Here is a 25,530-nt window from a genome sequence, read left to right on the forward strand (position 1 = left end):
AAAAAGCATCATTAGTTTACGTCAGTATTTTTCCTAGAAATCTAATGCTTATACAGCAATAGAAGGAGAAATATTCTATTCTGAAGTTTTCCTGTTGTTTGGAAGTCATAATGACTTGAAGCACTTTGTACGTATTAATGAAATAGTTTTTCTCAATATAGCATTAAATACACATGCACTTTTATACGTTTTTAATAACTTTTCTAGCATTGTTTTCTTTTATTATCGTTTTATTCTTCTTTCCTTAATAGCTAATAGTATATTTATATAGTGTATTTTTATATCATTTGAAATGGTGTTTTAGAATTTTTAAAATTAGTTTTAAATGATTTTTTAAAAATCCATCTCAAAAGAAAGATACGAATCCGCCAGTAGACCCACTTTTTGATATTTTCTGAAGAAGTGAAGCACTACTCAGGCTCAGTAGCTTTTCCAAATTTAATGTTCTATGTATGTTTTCACTGATTTTGCAACCTGTCGTCGAGCGTTGTCATGAAGAATAACATAACATGTTGTGTCTTTGCTCCTATTCTGGCTGTTTTTTTGCGCAGTGCTGTGCTCAAAAGCATAAATGTGGTCGATACCTATCCCCATTATTGATTTCATCAAGTTAATCCCACCAAATGTAGGATGGGACTCACGTGGTCGCCATGATTTGGTTGCTAAATATTACACGGTATTCGATGACCTTCATCTATATTTTGATACAAATTGAAGTAAACATTTAAATAATTAACGATAATAGTAAGTCGAATTAATAAATTATCATATTTTTACGACCCAGTCGATGATCCCGTATCTCTTATTCTAGGATTGAATTATTAAAATCAATGTGGTCACGAATTTTCACGCTACGTCATGCTGACAGCAACCCCCTAGGTGGCGACTCAACCTACCGTGACCCCCGGCCATAAAAACCAGCTCGGATGGGATTACTATGCTTAGCAGCCCATGTAAAGAGTCGGACGCGGACGTGATATACCTGCACCTCCGTGGCCGTAGACCAGAACCGCTGCTTCGCTTCAGATTCGTTTTTGATTCCTTGACCGTGATTTATGACCACCGTGGTACCGTATTTGATCGGTTCCATATAGATTAGGAGCGCGAAAAAGTAATCCATGTTTTTTAGATTGTACGAGGGTCAAACTAAAATTTTTAATATAATTTATTATTATTAGTGGTCAACCTGCGGTCGAAATTCAACCACATTTTATAAAGTTAATAATATTTTCTCATAATAGACTAAAGAGAATAACTTAAAACTGATTCTGATAATATTTTTAATACAAGACTGGAAATGTATTAGAAATAACACGTCGATCGAAAAGTCCCCGGTCCCCACCAAATTTTCGATTCCATTTTTGTAGTACGATTTGTCCTTTGCTTCAAAATAGGCCTCAGTTTCGGCGATCACCTCTTCATTCGACGAACATTTCTTTACAGCGGCCATTCTTTTGAGATCAGAGAACAGGAAATAGTCGCTGGGGGCCAGATCTGGAGAATGCGGTAGATGAAGAAGCAATTCGAAGCCCAATTCATGTATTTTTGCCATCGTTTTCAATGACTTGTGACACGATGCATTGTCTTGATGAAGTAGCACATTCTTTTCTTTGAAATGCGGCTGATTTTCGCTGATGTCGTCCTTCAAGCGGTCCAATAACGCTATGTAATAGGCGCTGTTGATGGTCGTTCCTTTTTCAAGGTAGTCAATGAAAATTATTCCATGCGCATCCCAAATTCCAAATTCACAATAACAAAAGTTGCTTCACTCAAAATCCTATAATTCACAAACTAATGATCCGACAGCCTTCAAATTTATACACGCATCTTTAGGGGTTAGTGCAGACTAATAAACATATGGATTTAGTTCTAGTAGTGCCATTTATGTGCCAGGTCGGAGACATTTCAGTTGACCTGTTAAATAACCAGCCCTCATCATTTGAATTGATTGAATTTTCTTTTTCTTTTCTTTTTTCTTCTTTTCTTTTCTTTCCTTTTCTTCTTTTCTTTTCTTTTCTGAATTTTCTTTTTCTTTTTAATTAATTAATAAAAATTAGTTACAAATTAAAACTAAATTAAGTTAATATATTATTATATCTGAATGGACAGAATCCAAACAGAGATATCGGTACTCAAGTTCGTTTTTCGATATTTTTAAATAAACAGGTATAGAAAATGATAAACCTAAATAACCACTTATTAAGTTCGACGTATTATTATTATATCTTGTCGACATGATAGAGAATTATTCATAACTGCAGGTCTTATTGGATATGCGCATAAATTTTTATTCAAATTGCCACTGCACCGATGATACACGTCTAGTCTCTAATGATCAGTTGCGATCTTAGTTTTTTTCCGCAACTATGGCCGATAGTTGTCGGTAGTGGTAAAAATACGACGTTTATCGGGCAGAAATGACAGGATGTTTCTGATTTGATCGTCGGCTAATTCAGGATGCGCTTTGAAGCTTATAAAGTGATAATTTGGTTCCTTATTATGACGATAAATTGTATCGGGCGTCATTATTTTTTATCTTATCGTCTTCTCGTTTAAATAAGCATTTATTAAAAAAAATTGGTCTATGTTAAAAAAGTCATAATTTTTTTAAGTAACTTAGCTTAGTCTAAGATTATCTAAGAAGTCTCAAAATATTCATCATATTACAGAAAATATATGATACATATTTCTAACTCAGATATGTATTATAACATATAACATATAACATTTATATATAAAAAAAGCTGAAAGCATTGTACTTTGAACCAAACCATTCATCGAGCAATTTGTTAACCTCTTCGAAATTGGTGATATGCTGCTGAACAGGCGAGAGCTTCTTTGACCGTTTTTGTTGTATGATATGGCGTTGTTTGGACCTTTTTTGATAGTGTTTTGTATCATAGACATTTTTCGATCAATGCACAGTTCAAATTGATCATTTCTTGTCGGTAGCGATTAGTATTAAATTCATAATTATGTATTTCTCAGACAGAAGAAAAATGATTGAAACACGAAATACTTTACTAATTGTTTTAAGAAATTAAAAAAAAATGATCATTAGGTTAAAAATATAGAAACAAATGATGAGAAAATATTCGACTGCATTGTTGTAAAGTTTTGCTGCAATAAACGTTCAATATTTTAAAACGTTTGTTTAATTAGAATAACAAAAATAGTCACTATTTAACTATATAGTGAAATAATCTTATTAATAATTTGAACTATAGTAATTGAGCTGTCAAATATGTATAAATCAGCTTGTTAACGGACTTTATATGAATTGTTTAGTGGAACGGGACACGCTGGGTTGAACACCACCCATGGGGTAGCACCTAAACGTCCATGACGTGATAATCATGTACATTTAATCGCCAGCCACTGGTTAACCAGACCACATATTTAACTCACCTATTCAAACGTATAATTTAAATAACTGATTTAATTAGTTGTATTGACATTTACCACTTCCAAAATCTAAGTATATTATTATTCATTTATGAATGAAATAAGTAAAAAGTAAAATAAAAAGTACTAATATTGAAATGTTAAAATAAATATTAATTTATTTATAAGTTACGAGGTTATTTGAGTTTAAAATAAATTTTTCAGTGAATCAATTTTTAAATGCAGTCAGTGACATTAGATTTCCATGTAACTGCATTCATTAGCAGTAAAAAGAGTGTGTATAGCTCAAATTTGAATTTGTTAAGTGCTTACTAATATTCTGATAATTTTTTCGCTTTAATAAGATATTCATTGAGAAATGATACTAAAATATATTTTAATTAAAATATTTTCAATTATATTCTATAACATTTACCCATCTTTCTGGTAACATGGCGATAGGATGTCTTAACTAGGATGGTGGTTAGTCGGTGATCCAATTCATTTTCATTTTGTATTGGATTCATTTTCGTATTTGGTCGGTATTTAGAAACCCTGTACCAGCCAAGTGATAATTACAAGGCTATATCTGGTTAATAGGTAATGTCGTTCAATATGTTCAATTGACGTCGTCAGATATCTCCAGCAACAGTTTCATTCAGTTTTATGAGGTTCTAAGACATTGACACATTACTGGTTTTACCATCGGTGTAACTGCAAACGTCTAATATATTATGTTTTATAAGAATATTAAAAGGCCATTTAGAGTTGACGTGCCAGGAAATATTAATGGTAGAATAAATTGAACCTTTTAGTTTATTTGAATAGGCAAAGAAAGATTGAATGGAAGTCAAAATTCCATCAATCACGTGTCTGCTTACACAGAGTAGCCTGCATTGTTTCAACAATCATGCCTATTGTAGCATAATTATAGTAACTAAGGTTTTTTCATTTTCATTTCCTTTCCGCGATATTATTGAAAACTTCAGTATAATATTTATGATGAAAGAGAAGATGAAAGATAAATTAAACTAATAAGTATACATGTACTTTTTTGTTATTACTTATTATAGCAATCTAGTAAATTAACCCTAATAAGCGATTTGTTTTTATCGTAATTTCCTACGGTTTTAAAATTAGAAAGTTCTTATTCTACGATAGACACTTTGGGCTTAACTTATTTTTAACTTCACTGAACAAGATTAAATGGGCTATCATTATCTGGGAGCTCGAGAAACACTCTGTTATTTTGATGTGCTGATGGAGCCTGTGCTTATGCCTTTGGTTATAACCCTTGATAACGTTATTGACTGTTTTGTAGCTTCAAGTCCTTATGCGATTGTTTTATATTCTTATATTATAGATTGATATTTATATTTATATACAATTTCTTGACCGAGTTGAACACCATAAGTCTACTCTGGTTTCAAGACTTGTTGGTAAAGCAAAAGCTTGTATAGTCTTGATACTTGATATAGCCTTGTCTCGGTTATCTGACTCAGCACCTATCTTTATTTTTATCGAAAGCATCTGCATGATAGGTCCTTTTAAGGTTCTGTTAGCTGTCCTCAACGAATACTCAGCACTAGCATTATTAGCAGGTCTATGAGTCCAATTAACTGAGTGTGTCATTTTTGCTGTTGTTTAGTTTCATGTTTCATTTATCATTTCTTTCTTGTTCTTCTTACTTCTGATATTAACAGTAGTATTGCTTTCGGTGGTATTTTGTCACGGTGAGTGCTGAATATTTTTTATCAATTTCTTCATTTCAATCTACAGTTCTTCTTCAGTCTCCCAAGTTTATTTTATCTTTCAATGCCGTTTCAAAACCTATATAATCGCTTCTGCTATTAACCAGACAATTATTACTTGGCATCGACATGACTTACTGACTTAAAGCCAGCACAATCGGTGTATAGTTTGAGTTTAGTTCTAGATTTTCTTCAATTTGCATATCATGTAATCAGTCTCTATCTCCAGTGTGTATGTTTAGCATTGCAGTCATCGCCTATAATAAGGTGATGTCTCAGAGTTTTAAAAAAACTGTTATATATTTCATAAATATATAGAAATACATAAATCCGGCATATCAAACAGTTTTTTGCAATTCGAAAACACGACTCGTTTCGGCCACCAGACGATCGCCAATAATCGAACGCTGAATGGCCAGCTACCATCACCACCATTGTTCCATCAGGACCCATTGGCGGTACGTTTGATCGCACGGCGGCAGGCCCATTATGGGGCGCAGACAATGGATTCGCTTCTACCAATAAATCAGCCCCGGTTGGGAATAGTGATTGGCCACTGTTTGAAGTGCGCGGAATAATAGCGCGATTATTTTTTGGACCGTCGTCATACTGACATCCGACCATACCGTATAATAAGACACCAAACAGAAACCATCACTAATAGCGTTACGTTGTTTTTGGACAGCTTTTTGGCTGAAGACTGAGTAACAATCATCATTTACCATATTCATAACTTTACAAAGTAACTAACTTATTAACTGGAGAGCTAATTAATGATAAAACCATATATATCTTATTCATAATGCAATAATGATCAATAATCACAAAAATATTGATACGAAATTGAATTGATATGAAATTTTGCATAACTAATTGTAATTACAACAAGAAACGTTTCAAATTGCATACATTTGATGATAAATGTTTGATTTTCTTGAAATTTAGCAGCTTTGTGGAACGAAAATTATTGATTTTAATAATACAAAATGTATGTTTAGACACGCTTTAACATATTAAGCTCTCCTATGAATTTTTAAACTAAATCTTAGTTTCTTTTATTTTGCTTGACTTTACTTGACAAGATTTGAGTTCACACATCATACGTAAGTATTTTTTGAAATGTTTGAAACATGTTATTGCTATAACATATACATACCAAGCTGTGCAAAGTTGTTGAAATCGTATTATGCAATCAAATATGTATGAGTTACCCTTAAGCTGGTGACGTATAGCCCATCGAACTATTTGATTTACAAGAAACCAGATACTTTTAAAAATATATTTTAAAGTCTTCCTTTTACCAACTAGAGGTTTATCTGGACTGATTCTACAGTTTAACGTGGGCTCCGAACCATGGACCTCGGCATTATGCCTACCGACTGGCAACTGACCATTCATGTATCATTTTCCTTGTCGGATTTTACACTTTTGCTTAGGACAATCACAAATATTAAATAATCGCAAACATAAATTGCCGACCATGTCCCAGCAGGGTTCGAACCCGTAACTATCGCAATAGTAGGTGGACCGTCCTGTCGCCTTTACCACTGCGTCAACCAAGCCGTTAAAACCAGATATTTAGCTTTATGTAATCCAACTATGATGGGATTGGATTGACAGTTGTCGAAGGCTTGAATTTAATCAATATCTTCCTTAGTATTTTGAGAATGTATCAGTGGTTGAGTAATGAATGTTCAGTGAGTTCGGTTAGGAACTCATTTTCTTCTGTCTGGTTGTCTTCGAATATTTTACAAATATATACTGATCCCATGGTTGCACGAAAAAATAACCAATACATTATATCAAATATTATTTTCTAATAATATTTGGTAACTCAATATAGCATAAAATTAATAAGCTTTTATACTCACTAAACAAAACAATTGAGACATATCCTCAAATGTCATTAGCGTTATTTACCTCGATATTAGGTCACTTATATTTTAGACATAATTAGAGGTACTAAAGCAATAAATACTTACATTAGAGTGATCTTATTGCTAAGAATAAATTATCAATATTCATGAATTCAATGAAATTTCAATTTTTTTTTCAAATCCATTTTTTTCAGGGAACTTTTATTCTGTGTAAAGTAAATATGTTGAATTTTCATGAAGTAGTTTTTTAAAAATAGTTATCTAGCGTATTAATAACTTTCGCAGAAACAAGTCAATAAATATGCCAACTTGATGCTTATTAGTATAAATAATTGAAAATTGGACACATTGCGTTGATTTATTCTATAACTTAATAGTTATAATTGAAATCTATTAGACAAAATATATAATTCATCTAATCAAAAATTGAACCAACAGCAAAACTTTAACAGTTTTATAAAAGCACATTTTTAAACCACTATCGACTTTTTCCTATCGAAATTTTCTTTAAATTCAACTCCGTTAACCAATATTTTCAGTTTTCCATTTAGTATTGTCGTGTTATTCAGTTTATGCAGACGGTAATCATGGAAGGCGCGAAATTGTATTTTGGACATTCATTACATTTGTTGTTTAGTTTTAAGAAATCTGGTGCCTAATACTATTTTAGAAACTTCGGGTGATGCTGCTCCACCTTATCCCAATTATGTTTTGTTCTCAATGATGTAAATGCGGTTATTTTGATATCATTGATAAAAAATGGTCTGGCGGATGAAACAAATTCGAAGACAATGAACTGCAAGACCTATTCCGATTCTTTGCTATTTACTTTATCTAAATCATCGTTTTCAAATCATTGAAATCAAAATGAAGAATTGGGTTAACATCATAAACTGCTAAAAGTGTTTGATGGATGTCAGCTGATTTCTTCGAATCGAACAACAAAAATAAATGTCGGAAGTATAATTTTAAGGGTTCCATGACTAGTGTCATAGATTTATTGAAAACCCCAATAATACCAAATGGGGAACTGTTATATTATGTTGTTACTATACGTTGACAGTTAACTAAAACGTGTACAAAAGTGTGATTTTAAAATGACATGAAATAGTGTTTCTTTGAATTTATTGAATAACTCAGTACCAGAATAGCGAAATAACTAAATCTGTATATCCTGCTAACATTTTGTTAAAATGTGTGGTTACATAACGCCTACTAACATCTAGTAAATCTTCGGTTGCAGTAAATAAAGTCCGCTGCGGAGCCATCGATAATGACCCTCTCCCGACTGGTTTTTGTTATTTTCGCAGGATGTGGAAGCAATCAGTCGTTAATTTATCACGTCGCCATTCCTATTAGTTCGTTATGCAAGACGGAAATAGAAAACCATAAAGAACGTAGCGAATTTAGAATTATAAATTTAAAATAGGGATGTTGAATATATGATTCCAAACAGAAACATTATATATTGTTGTAGTTCGTTTTAACCTTTAGAGTAATCTTTTAGAGTGAAAAAAATCGTTCATGTATATTTTATAATTTATAAAATTATTGGAATATTCAATTTATATTCTCTGACATGCCTAAAAAGTATCCTGATATTAGTTACATCAGGCAACAGGAACATTTTACATAAAACAGTAATAGACACCTCTACCATTAAAGTTTAAAGGGATTAATGAAACATGTTGTAAAAGCTTTGTGTAAATTCTTATTTATCTGAAACTAAACTGAAAGAAATAATTTGCTTAAATGAAAGGCCTGAATTCTTATATTGATCATGATGATATAGAGATCTGTGTCCAAATAAAAACAGAGATGTTTCTATGAATGTTGCTACTTTAAATATTTTTTTATTACTCTTAGTAGTTTTACAATCTGCCTAGAGGGCAATAAGTATTTCTTATGTTTGTAATTTATGTACGAGGCATGTAGAAACTCACTTCATTATGTGATATGTATAAAATACTACTTTAATTAATTAGTTTTATTCTAAAGCTTGCTCTGAGGTGTATATATGTCCAATAATTAGATTGGATGGTTTTAGTCTACGCATTTCACTATCACTTTACATATTTAGCTGAATAGCGAGTACATTGTGATGCACTGACACTCTTTCGAAGTATTTCACACAAACACCTTGAATTATACTCGTTATTGGTTCTAGACGAATATCGCGTTGTTTCACCTCGTTTGAAATATAGTACGGAGCATCGACAATGGCACGCAACACTTTATTTCGGAACATTTGTATGATGGATATATTAGACTTGCTACCGGTTCGCCATAGTTGGATTCCATATGACCAAATAGGCTTGATTGTAGATTTATACAGTAATATATTTTTATCTAATGATAACTTGGATATACGTCCGATAAGCCAATACATTTGACAGAGTTTAAATCCAAGTGGTTTCCGTTTGGCGAGTTGGTGTTTCTGTCAAGTCAGGCGTCGATCTAGGTGCATACCAAGATATTTAGCATCATCTGCTTTCGGGAGTTGATAATTATTGATATATTGACTGGTTCTTCTACGGGGCGTAAAAGTGATTTGACTGCATAGTGTTTCTTTGGCTTTTATACGCCATCTTTTCAGCCACATCTGTATTTGATTTAGTTGTTTTTGTAGGTTTATTGTTGCTATGGCTGGAAAATAAAACTTGAATTTCTAATATTGTGCTAGTTTGTTAAAAGAACCTTAAAATTCGATTTAAAAAGTTATGGTGGTTGTTGGTAATTACTTACTTACTAATTTTATATTTCATAATGAATTTTAATGGATGGATTTAAACAATCTATATTCTGTATTTTCAACAATCTATTATATTTAAATAAAGCATATATATTAATTTTAAAGGATTTAAAGCAGATGGTGTTATTGAGTATTAAATCGCACCGGGTATATTTATAACCAACTTCAGGTTGATAATAACTTTAAATCTTCATTTTTACTGTTTGATCACAATGATGGTATTAATTAAATCCAATGCTAGTCAGAGTTTCAGATCAGTGTTGTTTTATTTGGGGAATAGGTAAAATTACCGCGGCATTTCTCGATATCGGGGAGTTGATAATCTCTGCCGCTCAGATTGTCGATTAGATGGAACTTGTAGTGTGCATATAAGGACATAAAGATAATTATAGGAATTCCGAGTGGCAATAGGCTACCGTTGGCTAGTACAGATGGCAGGTCTATCATTATTCCAGGGGAAGATTTTTTAGCGATATATTTTTCTCTCTCTCTCTCTCTCTATCTTGAACGATCTCTGTGTAGATACGGGTCTGGAGAGATGTATTATTCAGTAGCAAATCGATTAAGCAAATTATTTGTTATAAGAGTGCAACGAGGTGCTTGCTGAGGTTGAGAGTTTGATTCAGTGGCGTGCTTCGGTGGATGTAAATGGTAAAGATAGGTTTTGTGCAATGGCGTACAACATATCTTTATTGTTTATTTTATTTTGATAGATAGAAAGCGAATTTATTCATTTAAATTTCTAATATCAGTTTATAATATATATACAATTTTACCACGTTTGTAACCGTTGAGATTTTTGGTCGAATAAATTCACCAAGTTATTTTCACAAGCCTCTCTTGAAAACAGATATCGGAACAAATATCAGTCAGGCATCAAAGATTTAATCCTTTCAATTTTTGCAGGCCCGATAAATCACTTGTAAAAATAGGATCACTTGTGACCATATTTTTAAACCACGTCTTCATTTTCAATGGTTTGGCCTAGTCAAGCAGCTCATGATGAATAATCCTGTTCTAACAGTTGTCTTCAATGCGGATTTTTGTCAACTTTTTTGAAGCTTTTACTTGGAAGATTTGTATATTATTCAAATAATAACACTTTAAAATTTGGCCCAGTGGGAAGAGTTCATAATAAACAAATCCTCGTATTGTTATTTTTGGCCACAGCACATATTTTTTTTATTCATTGATCTCTTACTGCTGAGAAATTGAGCTCTGTCTTTGTTCTGGATGTATTGAATATGTTTTATAGATCTTTAGTTAATTTTTAGCAACAGTTATTTTCTTTAGGCTTACCGCTTTAAATGTATACCGCTTCTTAACTATTGTTGCCTTTCTAAACATAAAGAAACATAATTTGATCTCAAACTGATAATTACTGGCCTTCCACCGGGAAGTGTATTGCGACGAGTACTTCTTTACATCACTGATTTCCCCACAGCATTATACAGCAAAACTAGCACTTCTGGTGATGACAATTGTCTCTCTATTACTCTATGTTCAAAATTTCAAAGAAAATGATAATGAATCTTATAGAATACGCTTATTCTTCATAGAACACAGTATTAATGAAAACTTGGTCATTATTAAACTTCCGTTCCTAAACGATATTTCTGAGTTAAACATGAAGAAATATAATTTGTTCTCAAACTAATAATGACTGGCCTACTACAGGGTAGTGTGTTGAGGCCAGTGCTCTATCTTCTTTACATCACTGATCTACCCACAACATTATACAGCAAAACTAGCCCTTTTCTTTATGACAGTTGTCTCTTTATTACTTTGTGTTCAGAATTAAGAAAGACAATGGCAATGAAGCTGGTAGAATGTGCTCATGGTTCATACAACACAGTATTGATGAAAGTAATAACGGATATGATTTGTAACACCGCTGGTTTTCTTTTGATTATAGCAGAAGAAATAACAATAGTAGAAATATTAAACCTGTTCGTCATCGATAGTCCTGAGATAAATATGAAGAAACATAATTTGATTTTAAACTGATAAGGACTGGCCTACCATCGGGTAGTGTGTTGTGGCCATTGCTCTATCTTCTTTATATCACTGATCTATCCACAACGTCATGCAGCAAAACTACAACTTTTCTTAATGATAGTTGTCTCTCTATTACTCTATGTACACAATTAGGTAAGAAAATGGTAATGAAGCTGGTAAATTGCGCTTATTGTTCATACCACACAATATTAATGAAAGTAATACTGGATATGATTTGTAACACCGCTGGTTTTCTTTTGATTATAGCAGAAGAAATAACAATCAGTAGAAATACTAAACCTGCTCGTCATCGAGAGTCCCTATACACAAAGTCATACAGCAAAACTACCCCTTTTGCTGATGATAGTTGTCTCTCTATTGCTCTATGTTCAAAATTAAGAAAAAAAAATGGTAATGGCGCTGGTAGAATGCGCTCATTGTTCATATAACACAGTATTAATGAAAGTAATAGCGGATATGATTTTTAACACCGCTGCTTTTATTACTCTTGCGTGTATTTTATTTTTGGTTTCATTTTTTTTTCTGCCGGTCGTTGCAAGAACCTGTAACGTATCGAAATCTTTTTCAAAAGCCTTCGATTTACGAGCGGCCCAGCTTTTAATATTTTAATAATATTCGCGTGCACCGCTCGTATCTGCTCATATATCTGACCACATAGACGTATGTGGGTATGTTATGGAGTGGAACCAGTGGCGGGTTACATAATTAATAGCAGCGTTTCTCGGAAAACTGCTTGTTCTACATTCAAAAAATCCCCACCGACTTTTCTCTCGGATTTACGTCTTCTTCATCGGCTATTTTATGTCAACGTACATGCTTCCCTTTCTCGGTTTCCTGTTAATAATTTGAATAATTTTGCATATCTTACACTAATAACGTTTAATTTATAATAACCGATCTAGCGAAATATAATTTTGTTCATCTAAATTTATTGGTAAATCATTTTATTGTAATTTCAGTAATATTGAGCACGTTTAAATGCGTCTACTCTGTCATTTTCCATAGGTTTAACATTTGTCTGCTGAAACATTTTTATTTTATCTTACATGATATTCTCTGTATAGATATTCTTTGTGTCGCATTAAAATTATATTAGGCTGCTTGAGCTAAAGCTAATAGTTAAATTTCTCATTTCCTTCACATTATACGAGGGTCACTATTTATAATTCGGGAATTGGCAACACTGTTGTCATGTGAGTCCATCTGACCGTTACATCGTAAAGTTTGACATTTTTGACAATATACGTACTCAGAACATTTTGTCGCACGGACGCTATTTGTTTATTTTATATTTAGTTGAAAGTACGTGGATTATCACAACAAGAGTGCTTCAATCAACTTAATTTGACTTTTGTCGATGAAACTCCATTGAAAACCACCTTGTATTACTGGTTTAGTGAATTCAATCGTGGTCGTAGTTCGCTGTGTGAGTTTCGTGAATTTCGTCCAAAATCGGCTGTTGTGCCAGAAAGCATCGATGCTGTATGCGAAATGATTAAGCAAGATCGTTAGGTCTCCTATTATGACATTGAGGCATCCCTAAGCATTAGTTCTACCGGTACATATGCGATTTTACATGAGCGTTGGATCCCACACAATTTAACAATCGCTCAAAAAAAGAGTCGTGTCGATAGGTGCAAAGAAATGCTTAAGAAATTTAATCGCGTTGCTTCGAAAGAGGTTTATACTTTTATAAAATCGTGACAGGTGACAAATCATCAGGCAGCAGTCGACTGTATGGGAGTTCCAAGATGAACCAAATACAACAAAAGTTGTTCGGGCAGAAAGCACTTCAAAGAAAATGGTGGCCGGTTTCTTCGGTAAAACTGGTCATATTGCCTCTAGAGGATCGCAGACCAGTAAATTTTAATTGGTGCACAACCATTTGGTTGCCAGAAGACTTCGGTGAAATAAGGAAAACAAACAAGAGACGTCGGATTTTTCTTCATCATGGCTTTGCGAGCTCTCACACATCGGCTCAAACAAGAGATTATTTAACCACTCAAAACATCGAATTGATGGGTCATCCGCCGTACAGCTCGGATTTGGCCCCCAATCGCTTCTTTTTGATCCCATCCGTGTAAAATAAACTGCGTGGTCAACGATTTTCATCGCCGGAAGAAGCTATTGAAGCGTTCAAAAATCATGTTTTGAAGATACCTCATTTAGAATGAAATAAATGTTTTGGAAATTGGTTTAAGCGTATGCAAAAGTGTATCGATAATCGTGGCGAGTACTTTGAAAAACAATAAAAATATATTCGCAGCTTAACTATTTGTTTTTTCCCTATTCTCGAAATATAAATAGTGACTCTCGTACTATGGTTATATTGCTTCAACGTTTCTGTGATTTAGAAAGCTGATTTCGTGTTTAAAGGCGAAATGTTGGATAAGTTCCTTAATCCATTTGATTTTGAAGCCATCGTACAATTATTCGTTAGTTATTCCATGAATAAGCATTGGCAATGAATGCAAGAACATTGTTTTGACATCGTTGGGTCACTAGTTGTTTGATGTTTTAGTGCTATCCCATATTTGAACATCATAAGTTTAAATAGGCTTTATAATTGGCTGACCAACCAATCTCTTTTATTATAGGTCAAATTGGGAGTATCTTTCTACTAACCAGTACAGATTTTTCATTTTGGGTCTTTGCTCCACAATATCCCAACTAGTAAATTTTATTTCATTGCACTAAATGTAATGATATTTAATGGGAAATGAAATATCAGGCAGTTAAGAATTTAAAAGCTATTTAAACTATTTAATTTAAAAGCTATTTAAACTATTTAAACTATTTAAAAACTAAGGTTCAAAGCTCGAAATCGTTAACATTTCGTAGATGAATAAATAAACACTTGTAAATAATACATTTTTTTGTAAAAATCATTTCACGTCTTGAAAACAAATCCAAAATAGGATGAGGGCTATAAGGGAAATTAGAAATTATTTTGTTAACCAAAGGAAAAAGAAGAGTCTTTTGTGGCCTCTTGAATATAACCTGTTCTGATCTATGCTTTTGTAGCTTGGATGATAGATGTTACCTAACTTTTATTAACACGTATTATAGTGCCAGAAAAATGAGAAAATGTTTTGATTGGGCTTGATATATATATATATATATATATATATATATATATATATATAATTTTAGTATCAAATAATAAAAATAGCGTGGATGACTTTTCACACCCTCCGGAAATATACGGTGAGGTACATCTATTAAAAAGCTATTTACTTCCCCCGAGGCTTGACCGAAACCATTGTGAAGGTTTTAAACCAATTCACGACAGTTTTATTGTAGTTAAGGCCTTATGAATTGTGTTTTAATACTGCTTAAAATCATGTTCTTCAGAAGGCCATTTGTTAAAAGGTACTTAAGGAGATTTTATGGGTTGGCAGTCGGTTTACGTGGTGAGATTTATGATGCGTGTTAGCAAAAATACGTTGCTGAGTTGATTTAGTGTTAAAAAATAGCATCACCTTACCGATAGTTGTTTTTAAAGTTTTAATAGCGGGCTAGCATGGAAGGACAATTAATTTGAAGCTTGTGAGATTCAGGATGGTCCGGAAAGTGGTGGCAGTAGTGCCAAAAGTCTGCTTTATAGCTTTTAAAAGTCAATGAATTTTCAGTAAATGAAAGAATGAAGATAGTTTTATTAATTTATCTATTAATTTCAAAGATCAAATCATATAATCTAATGACGTATGATAAACACAGAAATATATATAAATACATATCTTAAATACTGGTCTCTAAGTTAATTCTTAATTTTAATAAATTATTTTCTATTTATTAAAATCATGTTAATAAAATGATCAAATAATCAACAAATGATTATTATATACTGATAATTGTGATTTTGTACCATTTAACCGATTCACTTTGCTTTTTTTCAACTTGACTGGACATGAACATATTTATTTTGGTTAATTTTATTCTCCAGGTTTCAAGTTCAATTATTTATATTGTTACTGTAATTTTGGGCTCGCTTCCTTGCTATTGCCTTTGAGAGCAAGAATAACAGTATCATCAACAAGTATAGCTTCGCAATGTTTTCCATTTGTGGTATATCATATGTGTAAAATAAGTCAAGAATTTGTCCGATACACTTTCTTGTAATACACCTGCTTTAACTTCTTATATTGCAGAGTAAGCTTGTTTGACTAGTTTTTTTGTTGAACTATCTGGCTGTGGTGAAGCCATCGTATTAAGCCCTAAAGCTTCTGACACATCTAAAAATAGGATTCAGTCGCATCTATATTATTATTAGCAGATTATTGCATGCAGATTATATATGAGCATTTAGTTAATATCAATTTTGAGGGAATGAGTATGCTGCTCATTAAGAATTTTATTAAGAATTCGGTGATCTGTCCTGAAACTATGAATTCCTCCTTCTGGGCATTAATTGCAGTATTCTTGCTGAGCAGAAATGTTAAAGTAATAAAACCTCCACCATCTGTTAAACGACACTTAACCAAATTGAAATTTCCATCATTTTATACCAATATACTAAGATCCCATTTTTTATTCGATTTTTTTCGACTTCCTCGTCCACTTTCAAATTAGACAACTTGAACATGTTATTTCAAGATTCGTTGGAGATAATCAAAATGATATCATTAAAACTTAAAAATTAAAACTTAATACTTAGTCTAGTCTAATAGTTTATAGCTTGCACACAGTCCTATATTACCTGGATGTTCTTGCTATTCTACTTAGGATTTTGTTATGGAAAACTTTTATTATATTTAGTTACTTTGGTGGAGCATCCTCATAACTGAATTACATAGTTCCATATAGGTAATAATACTTCCTTGTATAATAATACAATAATACATTTTTCTATATTTCAACACCAATTCTTTCCTTTTATTTTTAGCATGTTCTCTCCAGCTAAGCTTTTGCACCAAGAGTCAATTTGAGGTATTTAGCGTTGTTAATACATAGAATGATAGTGTTATATATTTTTATTGGTATTTGTGCGGTCTGATTATAGGTGAACTCTACTTGCACAGATTAACTTTGGATAATTTTCACTGTCCAGGTTTCAAGTTCAATTATTTATATTGTTACTGACCTGCAATTTTGGGGTCGCTTCTTCGCTATTGTCTCCGATAGCAACAATCATAGTATCATCAACAAATATAGCTATCGCGATATTTTCCATTTGTGGTACATCACATGTGTCGAGTAGGTAAAGCATTGGTCCCAATACACTTCCTCGTAGTACACCTTTTTAGTTTCTTTTATTGTAGAGTAGGCTTCGTCTTGTTTGACTCTAAACAATGTGCAGATGATACATGAGCTTTTAAAACAATTTCAGAAATATTAGAGCAAACAACTTTAATTTTGAAGGAATGAAGACAGATGCTGCTTATGTAGTATTTTTTTGAAAATTCGATGACCTGTCCGGAAACTATGAATGAATTCCTCAACTTCTGGCCATTAATTGTAGTATTCTTGCTGAATAGAAATGTAAAATAACAAAACGTCCACTATCTGTTAAACGACATTTAATTGAAATTTCGATCATTTTATACAAATATACCAACATATATAACTTATCATTAACTACGGTTCCATTTATTATTCGATTTTTTTCGACTTCCTCGTCCACTTTCAAATTAGACAACTTGCACCTGTTATCTCGAGATTCCTTGGAAATAATCAAAATGATATCATTATTCCGCATCGGACCTTACCCCAAAACCCATAAAAAAACAACATAATTCTTTTAACAATCTTACCTGGGCGCTACAAAAAATATACAGGTGCATGGTCCGAATATTACGGGACAATATGTGGACGGCCGAAGAGAGATGACCGGACGGAGGAGTCGGCGACGAAACAAAGACGGAGACATAGCCGAACAGTATGTGTGTTTTATGACGTGAGAAAGAAATCATTATCGAAGAATTGGAGGTCGGATGATGTACCTGAGCCGGCGGATCGTTAAAAATCGTCTGGGTATCCGGGCTTTATTGTCTGATGATTTAGGGTTATTTTTTTTCAAATACAGTGGTGTGTAGGTATTTTTTAAATCGTTACGTACGATTGAATTTATTCAATAGATTTCCATATGTTCTTAAACAATTCACCGGTATAAATTAACGTTACGGTTTTTAGAAATAACCAGCGGCCCCTATTAATAACCTCGGTCTACAACATTTTCATTTTATTTGTGAAAAAGTGCTAAAAAACAACTCTTATTAAAATATAACGAACTTCCTTTTATGACTTATTTGTCTTATAATAGAGTCCAATGTTTAAAAATAAACAGTTTCACATTTCCTGTCATGTTCAGCAGAAGTTTATTACTGGATACTCGAACATTAAGTGGATTTATATACAGTCATATTTATATCGTCAGTAGTATTATATATAGGCTATACAGTCTCACCAAAGTTATTTAGTACATACGTCATCTAAATTTGTGACGTAAGACGTCTCAATGTTGCCGCATCAACTCTGAGATACAACATTCAAATCTAAAGAAAATAATTAAACAAAAATACTGTTATCAAATATAAAGTATTTTAACATTATAGTAAATCTAATGCATATATTATCGAATAACTTTAAATTACAATTGAGTACACAGTTACAATAGTTTGTAGATTAGGGTTGTGTTTGATTATATTTATATTGAACTCTTTTCCAGACCACCTATGAGTTAGAGTTGTAGGCGCGTTTGTAATTGTATCCCCTGGAGGCCTAATCCACCTAATTAACAATTGTATATCCAAGTAATATATTTTACTTTCATTAGAGAGCATATTTACCTTTTTACGTTTAGTTCTTGTTTTCTTCGGTACAGTGTTTCCTTGTAAAGACATTTTGATATCACTGTATTTCTCCTTCGTTTGTTCTTTTAGTACTGTATACACCTTTCTTAATAAAACTAGATTTAATCACTACATTCTCCCTAATGAATCCATATTTGTAAAAAAGTTATTATACTTTCTATCCTGACACTTTTAAACCAAATGCTCATGTATATTCTGAACACTTACGCACATATCTGCACATAAATCTTTTACACTCTACAATTTTAATTAACCTTTGCTTGCTTCCACTCTCATCACCCTGTTTTAGAAATTGGCAGCATTGAATCATATATTCATAAAGTTTCATTCAAGTGAATAACTAAGGTGTTAATTTCCAATCTATTTTAACATTTCTTTACAATTCCGTCATTTGTCAATTTATTCTTCAATGTGTCTGATCGCGTTAATCTAAACTGAAGGTATTATTAACCATTCCTGCTTCCAGCATGAATTTATCTGCAATTTATTATTAAAAATGTTATGATTAATAAAACCTAATCAATTACTATTCCTAAATTTACCTTTTCCATCAACTTTTGTCGTCATAACACTATTTATATTATCATCTTGCCATAAGTGACCATTAGGTATATTAGTCTCCTACTGAAATATATTCTTCATTTTATTATACGCTCCATGTTATGGGAAGTCCATTAGACCTCATCGATGCTTTTTAGACGAACAGTTTTCTTTGAGAAAATTGTATTAAATTATGTATGTATTGAAAAACAACTTACTGTTTTTATACATTTCATATATTTAATCTCTGATAGGGCTTACATCAAGTTGATCTTGACTGTATTTTTAATTTTTTGAGATATTTCAGTGACCGTGTCCAATATTCAGAGAGGCTGCAATACGCTGCCTCTCTGAATAATATTTACAGTAAAAATGCCTCTCGCGAAATTTACTGGAATGAGGGGCCTTCATTATCTCGTTCATATTTAATCTAATTGACTAGAGATGCAATATTATATATATATATATATATATATATATATGTATATATATATATATATATATATATATATATATATATATATATATATATATATATATATATATATATATATATATATATATATAGCTTAATGGTAATGATATCACTTAAGGGATCCCCAATTACTCAAGCAGATTTATCGAAGTACGGACCATCCATCTCGATGGTAGATTGATTGGAAACATCATCTTAGACAAAACGCAAAGCAGATTGGATTCTAATTAATTAGGTTACTTCATGTTTGGCCTAAGATTCAAGGAATGTTAATCAATACATTAATATATAAATTAAGATTGTACTAAGCATATCCAGTCTAAGACCTTTCTTTATTTTTTAAAAATCAATTTACAGTTATCTTTATGAATGTTTTATAATTTTCTCGTTCGTATCTCAATCTAGGTATATATTTCAAAAGTAGGTCGGTTTATTAGGTCTTTCGCAACGAATCGCAAGCCGATATACAAGTCATGTGGGCTGTAATCAATTTGTATGGTGTATTATGCAGAAAAAAGCCGCCAGCAATGGTTATCTACGCTTATAAGACATTTCATCAAGATTACCAATTAAAAAATCATTATAAAGTATAATATTATACGAGAAAACAAGTCGCAAACTTCCGTTAAACGAAAATGATGTAAAGCTGAAAAATAATATTTTTGTCGTATTTTTATCTTAACGTATATTTTTAAAATATATTTTCTCGATTGACTCGTTTTTTGATACGCTACTGTTTAAGACACTTTTTATCTCTCTTCATAGACGACTTTTCATTGACTGATCCTTCGTTAATACGTCTTTGATTAAGTCGGTTCCTTATTCAACAGGTTGATTAACTTTATATTTAGGGATTTTGATTTTTTTTAAGTATGCGCGTGTTTTTCTTTATTATTTTTTTTTATTGTATGAATATGTAATATTAATATTTTTAGCTGTATTATTTCCACGTTGTTGTGATTTAGCATTATTGTTTCATGTTTTAGGCTCAAAATAGTTTTAGCCTGGATCACTTCATATATACGTTTGATTTCGAGGTCATTATGAAGGTCTTCGTTGGTTACATAGCGATAAGCATTGGTTATTAAACGCAGAACTTTGTTCTGATTGCGTTGGATTACTAATTGGTTTGTTGTTTTCGTGCAATTGCATATTTGCACCCCATAGGTCCAAATTAGCTTTATGATTGACTGATAAACCAATATCTTTGATTTTAGATCAAGTTGAGAGTATTTTCCGACTAACCAGTACAGTTGTTTGACTTTGAGTCTAATCTGATTTGCTTTATGTCTAAAATAATATTTCCAGTTTAAGCTACCATCGAGATATATTCCGAGGTATTTAGCTGATTCTGCTTGAGGAATCGGGCATCCGTTAAGTGATATAATTAAGTTTTTGTTAATTAACCGCAACGCAAAATTAATATGGGCAGATTTGGAGCTATTTTCTATTATTTTCTATTATTGTATTTTCCGGTTTCTTGGCTATTTCTAGATCTTGTCAACCACTATTTGTAAATTTTCTATAGCCTTGACAGAGATATATCTTCTGCTATGATGACAGTGTCGCTGGCAAATATTTTAATTGCTGCCTTTTTTCTTGTTGAGATATCACCAGAAAAGAGCACATAAAGGAGTGGTCGCAAGACACTGTTCCGTGGAACTTCAGCCAAAATAGGTTTATGTGTTAGAAATGCCTCTTAATGCGATTTTTTTTCAAAAACATGTGACCCTAGCAGTCTATAGTAGTTCCTTGGCTCGTTTTGTAGATTTATCGCAAATTCCATACCCGGTCAAAAGCTTGGCGTCCAATAATATTGCAGGCAGGCAGTAATTTTCTTCGAATGCCTTTTGAATAATCGCTGTTACTATTGGCACTTGGGTGACTATTGAGTGGTGATTACGAGATCCAAATTGGAAATTTGGTATTGCTATAAAGGGTTTAATACGTTTTAACAGCAGTATCTTAAATAATTTTGATATCGCAGGAAAAAGCGAAGCATACCTGTAAGATCCAACTAATTTTTCCTGTTTCTCAGGTTTTTTAAACCTGATTATTTGGGCAAGGTCATGCATGAATATGTATGTCAACAAGAAGTGATAGATTCTATATCATTCGATTGAAATACGTTAGCTAAATGTTCTGTAAATAATTTAGCTATTTAGATCATTTTTAATAGGCGGTACTCTAATAATTGTTTTTTAAGCGAGACGAGCTTTGTCTGCTTCCGGGCTTAATTCTTTTGATTTGTCTGATTCTACTAAATATTGTTTGTATACAGCATTTCTGGTTGTATGACATACTCTTGCAGCTTTTCGTCTTTCTTTTATCAATTCCCTTATTTCGAGAGGGTGATTTAACTCAAATTCTGATTACTCTCTTGATGTCGGGCTAGCTGCCGCAGACCGGATTGGTTCAATTATATTTCGGGTTTGCAGCTCAAAATCATCTATAGTTTTGAGTCTTACGTTTAAGCTGATTTGTTCTTGCATTATAACTCTAAACGTGCCCCAATTAGTTTTAATTTGTTAGTAAGATTCATTGTTTTTTTTAATTGTCGCGCCTAGTGTTTACAATACTGGAGTGTGATCAGATAAAAGTTCGTATAAGCTATCGATTTGTGTTTGATTTGATGAGATGTCTTTCGAAGTGAAAAGGTCCAGTAGTTCTGGTACTTTATCGTGAATTCTAAGCTGTGTGTTTAACATTAAAGTCCCCTCCAATAATATACCTTGAGCTTAATTTTAAAAATAAATTTCGGCAATGTTATTGTGTTTATATATTTGCCGTTCTATTCAATGCTAACTATCTTGGCTTGTTTTTCTTCTTTTTCTGATCTCGTATTGTTGGAAATGCTATATATTTTGTTTTATAATTAGAACTGTTCCGTCTCGAGCACGTTCGCTGTGGTCTATTATCCAGTAGGTATTATGTCCCCGTATTTTACACTGTTAACAACATGCCTCACTGTGATGTTAACAAGTCAATTGAAAATTCCCCGACCGGTACCGGTAGTACTAGTAAAACATATTTTTTGGCAAAATTAGTTTTTTTTTATTCAACATAATTCCTTTCAAGGGTGATACACTGATTATAGCGACCCTCCAATTTTTCGATACCGTTTTTGCAGTACGATTTGTCCTTTGCTTCAAAATAAGCCTGAGTTTCGGTGATGACCTCTTCAGTCGACGAAAATTCCTTCCCAGCGAACATTCTTTTAAGATCTGAGAACAAGAAATAGTCGTCAGATCTAGAGAATACGGTGGATGAAGAAGCAATTAGAGGCCAAATTCATGGATTTTTACCATTGTTTTCACTGACTTGTAACACGGTGCATTGTCTTGGCGAAGCAGCATTTTTTTCTTGAAATGCAGTCGTATTTCAGCGATTTCGTCCTTCAAACGGTCTAATAACGCTATGTAATAGACGCTGTTGATGGGAACTACCTTTTTCAAGGTACTCAGTGAAAATTATTCCATGCACTTCCCAAAACGCCATAATCTTGCCAGCCGACTGATGCATTTTACTATGCTCTGGAGCAGGTTTATCGTGTGCAGTGCACTCGGATGTCTGTCCATTTGACTTCGGAGTGAAATGATGGAGTCATGTTTCATTCATTGTTACATATCGACACAAAAATTTATTCTTATTACGCTTGATCGTCTTCAAACACTGCTCCGAATCATCAACTCGTCATTGTTTTTGATCAAAAGTGTGCTTGCGCGGCACCCAGTTCGCACAGAGTTTTCTCATACCCAAGTATTCGTGAATGATATGATGTATACGTTCACTTGATATCTTTAGAGTGTCTGCTATTTCATTCAGTTTCAATGTACGGTCATTTAAAATCATTTTGTTCATTGTTAAAATGTTTTCGTCGGCAACAACCTCATTTGGACGTCCACTGCGTTCACCATCTTCGGTGCTCACTTCATCACGTCTACACTTAGCATACTAATTCTTGATGGTTGGTATTTCTGGGGCAGTGTCCGAAAACTCGGCCTCAAACCAAGTTTTTGCTTCAACTGTATTTTTTCCCTTCAAAAATCAATATTTTATCAACACGCAAAATTACTTTTTATCAATTTTTTTCAAAATAGCAAAAGTTGCTTCACTCAAAATGCTATAATTCGCAGAAATGCTATGATCCGATAGCTGTCGAATTTATACACGCATCTTTTGAGGGTTAGAGCTAACTAAAAACATATGGATTTAATTCTAGTAGCGCCATCTATGTGTCAGGACGGGGACTTTTCAATTGACCTGTTAATTAGAGCTGTTCTGCTTTGGGCATGTTCGTTGTGGTCTAGTCGTATTTAACCGTACCAACAACAGGCCTCATTGTAATGTTACATATTTGTTTCAAGTTTATAGTTAACAGCAAGGAAATACACGTTGATGGCTTGATAAAGGAACGACGGCTGCTATTGTATTTATATCGTATTTTTAAATATGTATTTATTAGCGAGTGTTCTGTGGGATTATAAGGCAGCAGACGTCAGCGCACGGATCGCGCAATTCCCGGACAAAACGCCCATAAATCGAGGACGGCGCAAACACAAAGAAAAACCGAACGCAGGAAAAAAAGGGTCAAATAAAAAGGGACGAAGGATCAAAGGAAAAAAGCTGGAGAATACGAAAAAATGCTAAACACCGCTCGGGATAAACAGTAGCAATTGCAGATAAGCGCACCGGCGGCGAGATCAAAGCGCCAGAGGCCGCCACAATGAATGCCGCGGCCAGGGCCTTATTTGCCTGTGGAACTACTGCAAGTCGCAGGAATCCGCCGGGCCTGTCGTCGCTACGACGCGGGACAATGGATCGTGGCTACTAGTTGCAAAAAAATATCGTCCCTTCTGAACTTTCAAATATCAATAGGCTAGATGACCGTAATAGAGAATCATAAAAATATTGATTTATAACAATAATATACTATATATACTCCAACCAAAGTAGCAATGAACTCACGTCATTTCAATTTATGACGTCAAAACATTCCAATGTCGATTGTATTTACCTTAGACACTTTCGGCATTTTAGTTTATTTTATGTATGAGTAATGTATTTTATTTTCATTGGAAACCATATTTATTACTTTATGTTTAGTTATTGTTTCCTTCGTTGTCGGGTTTTCTAGTCAAGTCGTTCTGATCTCCTTAGTTTCTTCTGTTACTACCCGTGTATGTTTTTTTTATCTAATAATAACTAATCTGTTCATTTCCAATCTGAACCTAGTTCACTATTCCACCATTTCTCAATTTCAAGTCAATCGAATTGTAATATTGCAGATAATCCAATCCAAATTGAACATGCACAGGGAATGAGAAATCAGTCTTGAGGTGTAGATAGATGATACCAATTCGCATTTGCAAACTGAAATTCGTTATATCATTAGTAGGAACAATTTATGTCATAAACCATGGTTCAGAAATATTTGGTTAAATCTCATTAGTTGGACTCTACAAAAAAACTTGGCCTTAGAACTTAGTAGAAATTCTCCATAATTTATTTACTCTCGGCAAAATTATTAACCTGCAAACGTTATTTGACTTAATGTGAATTATTTGAACCTATAATATATTAACTATTCATCAAGTAGAATTACTGAAACTGTTCTAATTTATGAGTTATTATAAGACGGTATGCAGATCAAATTACATGGAATCATATAATTAAAACCAGTTTTATATTGTATTATATATACAAGGAATGCATCTAATTTCGATGAAGCAATTTAACTGGAATGATTTGAAGTATGTAAGACTGTGTATCTGTGGAGAAAGGGATTATTAGTTTGTTGTTCGATATTATATTTTATCATATATGGCTTAATAGAATCTTCCTGAAGTTCAATATATATTACTTGTTATAGTGTTATTCTAACTTGTAGATTGTGCATCTTTAATGAAAAATCGGAAAA

The 25,530-nt window shown here is 32.9% G+C and overlaps 1 protein-coding gene across 1 annotated transcript in view; it reads left to right on the top strand.

Annotated features, from left to right (window-relative positions):
• Nucleotides 1-25,530, top strand: part of LOC143190434 (uncharacterized) — a 209,021-nt gene that overhangs the window by 130,436 nt on the left and 53,055 nt on the right. The gene's annotated exons all lie outside the window — the stretch shown is intronic.

Source organism: Rhynchophorus ferrugineus, unplaced genomic scaffold (genome assembly GCF_030347505.1).
Source record: "Rhynchophorus ferrugineus isolate W39M unplaced genomic scaffold, kcgeb_rfMv2 rfM2, whole genome shotgun sequence".
Taxonomy (NCBI): Eukaryota; Metazoa; Arthropoda; class Insecta; order Coleoptera; family Curculionidae; genus Rhynchophorus; species Rhynchophorus ferrugineus.